This window comes from Malania oleifera, chromosome 5, assembly GCF_029873635.1.
Source record: "Malania oleifera isolate guangnan ecotype guangnan chromosome 5, ASM2987363v1, whole genome shotgun sequence".
Classification (NCBI taxonomy): Eukaryota; Viridiplantae; Streptophyta; class Magnoliopsida; order Santalales; family Ximeniaceae; genus Malania; species Malania oleifera.
In genome coordinates this window covers 62,580,927-62,586,926 of record NC_080421.1, presented here as the reverse complement: position 1 = coordinate 62,586,926, position 6,000 = coordinate 62,580,927, and positions in this window count along the sequence as shown.

The window sequence follows — 6,000 nt, the reverse complement described above, 5'->3', positions numbered from 1 at the left end:
CTGATCTGAGGTCAATCTTAGAATAAATCCATGTACCCTGGAGCTGATCAAATAAGTCGTCTATATGGGGTAGAGGATACTTATTCTTGATTATCACCATATTAATTTTCCTATAATCTATATACATCCTCATGGTTCCGTCTTTCTTCTTCACAAATAACATTGGAGCTCCCCACGGAAATACACTGGGCCGTATAAAACCCTTATCAAGTAAATCTTGCAACTGATTCTTTAATTCTGCCAACTTTGCTAGCACCATTCGGTAAGGAACTTTAGAGATTGACACTGTCCTTGGAAGCAAATCAATAGGAAAATTTACTTCACGATCAGGTGGCAAGCCTAATAGCTCATCTGAAAAAACATCTATTAACTCCTTTACCACTAGTGTACTAGTGAGCTTCAATACATTCCCTAACATTTTCTTCACAAAGGCCACGAATCCCTGACAACCACTCAGGAGTAGTCTCCTCGCCTGAATAGCTGAAACTAACTAAGGTGAGGATTACACTCGCGACCCTATAAATCTAAGTTCTGGTCTTCCCAAAGGTCTGAATATCACTTCTATTGAATGACAGTCTATACTGGCAAAGTTAGCTGTCAATCAATTCATGCCGAATATTACATCAAACTCGTGCATGTTTAGCACTATTAGATCAGCAGACAAGATTTTCCCCTAGACATCAACTGGACACCTCGGAGCACCCTACTACACCTCATTACTGACCCAGTTGGTGTGGTTACTAACAGTTCAGTGTCTAACAACTGCGTTTCTACCCCACACAATTTAATACACTCGATAGACATGGACGAGTGCGTGGCTTCTGAATCAAATAATATAATAACTTTAAATGAAAACATGTTAACCATACCTATCACCACGTCACTGGCTGTCTTAGCATCACCAGGCATTAGGGCGAAAACTCTTACTGGAGCTGTATTCCTCTGCTGGCCTCCACGGGGCGCCTGAAAACCTCCCTAAGCAAGTTTGGGAGCAGGAGCAGCTCCTATTTGAGCCTGACAATCTCTTATCATGTACCTTGGCTCTTCACATCGGTAGCAGATACCTCGCCAAGCACGACACTCTCCCGAGTGTTTCTTCCCACAAGTCAGACAAGCTAGAAAATATTGCATACCCTGAAACCCATAATTCTCTAACTCCTGCCTCTGATCCCTATAGTAGCCACCTCTCTTCCACAAACCACGATTGGACCCCTGCTGAAAACTCGAAGGCGTGGATCACTTTCTCTATTTTTGCTCCTCAGCCTTCAACCGCTCTCCGGCTTCTACCATAGCTGCCCTATCTACCAGCTCAGTAAAACCTTGCAATTTTAGTATCGACACTTGCTTATATAATTCTCTCCTCTAACGGCGAGTTGATCCGACAGCTCGTTAAAATTATTTAGATGTCTACTAAAACTTTCACCTGCGGACATGTTCATGGTAAATAACTTCTTCATTAAGTGTACCTTATTGGCAGCTAATGATCACTCATACATGTTGGAGAATGCATCCATAAGAGACTTTCTGTAATGACCTGCTTAATAAACTGAGTTATTTATTTATTTATTTATTTATTATTTTTTTTATATATAACCACAATCTACATGCTCTGATACCATACTGGGGTAAACTCAACCATAAACCTAAGCAGTAAGAAGCAGAAACTGAATAAACATATCCATATGTAAATATATACAATACCATACCATATAATACTAGAGTGCTACATGTTTCCCAAACTGTACACATATCACTGTTTCCCAAAAATTCCCTCAACTATGTTGGGATATACAAAAACACTCCCAAACATACTCACTCTCTGACAGGGCACCGTTGAAGCCTCTCTATCTATGAACCTGGTCTGCTCGCCTACCTGGATCACCTGAAAAATGATTCAACACTAGGGTGAGTCAATGCTCAGTAAGAAGAAATATGCTATTACTAGTGTGTGGCAAATGAGCTACTTTATCATAAAAATCTATTTTCAAATAAACATGTATAACTGAATATATAAATAAAGTATAAGTGATAAAATCCACCACCTCTGTCCCTATTGCTTAACATGACAGTATTGGAGATTATTATTCAAAATACTTCTAGTGTAAGTAAGTATGTTCCCTGTTTCTGCAAATCTATTCATATGTAATAATAACTGAAAATGTTCTCTGTGGATATCTGTGTGTCATGACTTACCCACTCATGATAGGGTTGTGCGGCCCGTAGGCGGGATTTACCCTGGCTGGCCAACCAGGAATAAATCACTATACTCCATTAGTCAATCTGCCCACCTCAACCCATATCTGGATGGGGAGCCTAACCTCTTCAAGGGCCTAGGTGATCAACCTTACCTCGTATTATCTAAATAGGAGGTTGCACTCAAAAAGTAACGTAATATCTGTAGTGACGGTACCGTGCTCTGTAGCTGCATAGTCCAATAGGGTCTGATATCAGATAATATATTTCTATATATATATATATATATATATCTATCTAATTTACCATGATTCTGAAATACTGAAATAACCATGATGCTGCATAAACTGTAACTGGAGTTCATACGTAATACTGAGAACTGTATAATCATAACACTGACATATGCATAATCATATTACTGAAATTGGATGATCATAATACTGATATTCGTATTATCATGGTACTGAGGTTCATGAAATCATGGTACTGAAATATTGTAAAATCAGAATACTGAAATATCGTAAAACATATCTCCGTACTATATTCATATTCACAAGTCCCACGATATTGTAATACATAATTTCCATCATTTAATAAACTGTATAATATTTTAAAGATACCTAGCATAGCATATTTCCCGTACCTGACTACTAGAAAGCCCTTATGGAATACTAGCCCAATACCCGCAGGGCCTCCTACAAAACACCCTGAAAATAATATTTTTCAGAACATAATATCAGTATTTCTCCGGCTACATCATTTCCTATAACTATCATAAGGCCAAAAATGGACTAAAAGGTCTTACCCTAAAATTTGGATGAAATCCAACTTCGTTTCCCCAACGATCCGTTCCGGCAGACTTGTAAAGAACTTCGCTAGGAGCGTCATGGTAGCCTCAAATCTTTGATCTGGAGACCAGCGAGGCCAAAATCGAAGAAAGAAGGGAGAGAGAGACATAGGAGAGAGAGAGAGGAGCGTTAAAAGTGAATAAAAATCTGGTTTTTAGCTATTTATAGGGCCAGATTCGTCAACGAGACACGTTACCTCGTCGACGAGTCCTTCATTAAATTTGTCGACGAAATCCTGTATTTGTTGACAAAATTCAGAGCAACCAAAAACCCCGCTCGGTATTTTCTCGTCGACAAAATCCTGTATTTGTCAATGAACTTCCTTATGCACTTGTCGACGAAACCCTGTAATCGTCGACGAGTCCTAGCAATTTCCTTGAAATTATTATTATCCCCCAAAATGCAATGTCGTCGACTAAGTCTACGGCCTCCTTCTGTTTCTGTTTCTATTTCTCTCCCTCTTATTATTTAAATATTATTATTTTTTGGGTCACTACATGGTGATTGTCATATGCTTGATATTGAAGACAACAGACTTTGCCAGCATCATCCTAATAGCTCCAAGAGCTTTTCAGTCAAGCAACTCCCACTTTTCCTTTGTCATGAAATCTGGTTTTCCCTTCAATGGTAAGTGCAACTCCTTACCAAACAAGTAGTTCTCAATCTGCATCTTCCAGAAATCGAAGTTGGTACTGTTAAACATCTCAATCTTTGAGCTCTTTTCGTTCGACATCTCGATTTTTCAATCTAGAGATGGAATCAGCTCAAAAGAACAACACAGTTGAATTTGAATCAGTCGAAAACCTTACAAATGGTTCGACGTGGTAGGTGGGGTCCTGAGATGATGTGGATGTTGACGTGGCAAGTTGCCTAGGGATGATGTGGCGGCTGATACGTGTCTGCTGATGTGGCTCTAACACAGCGCTGACGTGGCGCTGATGAAGATGCTGACTCAATTTTGCTGACGCGACATAGTGATGTCACGTTGGCGTGGGTTGACTGATGACGTGACAGTGGGACCTAGTGATGATTGTTCTAAATTACACCAGGTAAATTTTCAGGGAAGTGGGGGGTTACAATGGACCGTTAAGTTCCATTTTCCCAGGCGTAATTTTCCTAAGACACGTAATGAGCACAATATAGCTCTTAGGACCTCCGATTTGGTGACTTTGCTCCAATCTAGAAATTTTGCTCTGATCTGGCGACTTTGCTCCGATCTGGTTCTGATACCAATTGTTAGGGATTTAGGAACAATAATCACACACACAAAAAAAAACAAGCACCCAAAATAAGAACACTATATTTACGTGGTTCGGTCTAATATGACTGTTGGCTTTTTGAGTCCGATCCCTAGTTTTGATAATAACAAACCACAAGTTACTTATGTATGTTTCTAGTGGTTGAATATGTTATAATTTAACACACACATAAGAGGTCTGAGATGGAAGCCAAACAAAGCTCAAAGAACAAATTATTTGGCATATTCCATGAAGATGGAAGAAGAAGAAGATATGTTTTTATATGCATTTTAATTTTTATATTTTGGGTTGTAATAAATGCATGCATCCTACATGATATGTTTTGAATGCTCAGACAATATCATAGATAGACCTTAGAATCAAGACCTAGGTTCAAAGTTGACAGGGCTTTGGGCGACTGAACTTGTGCGTTGAAAACACTTCGGTCAACTGAACTGTTGACTAGTAAAAAATTTGACCTAACTTCGGGCTACCGAACTCAAATGACCGTAGCGTCCACGGTCGACCGAACTTAAGCCCTTACTTTTTCCACCAACTTGGGCGCCTGAACTTCACGTTCAAAGTACCCCTGGGCGACTGATTGTCCAAGTTCGGCAAACTGAACTTGAGTCTGGGCGACCGAATCTCGGACATTTTGAAAATCGCCTAGTTCAGCCAACTGAACATATTTTCAGGCACCCAAATGTTTAAAACACACCTTTTGTTTTGTAAGTGTTCGAGCGATCGAACCTATAGCTTGGTCTACTGAAACTCTCTGGTTGAGGTATTTTAAAATGCTAAAATGGGTTTAAAATTTAATTAAACTTTTCTAATAACACCTAGCGTGTCCCCAATGGTCAAAAAATTCCCAGACTCCATATATACCCCTTCATAAGCCAAGAGTAGCAGCTTTGATTAGCTTTAAAATCCTCTCAAATTATTTTATTAATCAAAGTTCACCCAAACCATTTTTAATGCAAAAATCTTTTCTTTGGGGCAAAATGTTTTAATCTCTTCAACTCTCTTTCATTCTTTCTTTGAAAATCATTTTAAGAGAGTATTTCATTTGGGCATGTCTTTTTGCATCTATGCTTTTATAGATAAATTTTTATGTTGCAAAAGTCATTTGAAAAACCAAAATCCTACGTTCTCTTACTTCTTATTGAAAATATTTTTGGAGAAATATTTTATTATGGTACAAATCTTTGAAGCATTTTATCATACATATCTTTCTTCAAAGATTAGAATATTTATTTTGAAAAACACCCTTACTCTATTGAGCATATAATTTCATATCATATGAGAGTGCATTTGAGCTTAAATGTGTACATTTCTGCTTATATTTTTATAAGTATTTACATGTACAAAAATATTTTTATTTTATCGGTTGGGTTCAGCCCGGAATTGAACTGAGGAGTCTTAGTTCCGTAAGTGAGACCGATTCAATTCAACTTAGAAATTGAATTGTGGTTTTCCTTGCCCTGTAAGGAGATGATGTAAACGGTTTCTGCTTCACTCGTTTAAGTGAGCAGATTTAGTGGAATCTTTGGGGGTATGCCCAAGGCGGGGACATAGGTAGTATTGGTCGAACCTCATTAATAGATCCGTGTGTCATTCTCTCTCTATCTTATTTAAATTTTTGCACTTAAATTTCAGCATGTGTATGAATATTTGTTTAATGTCATATTTATTTGCATACATGCATTTGATTTAAATAAAAT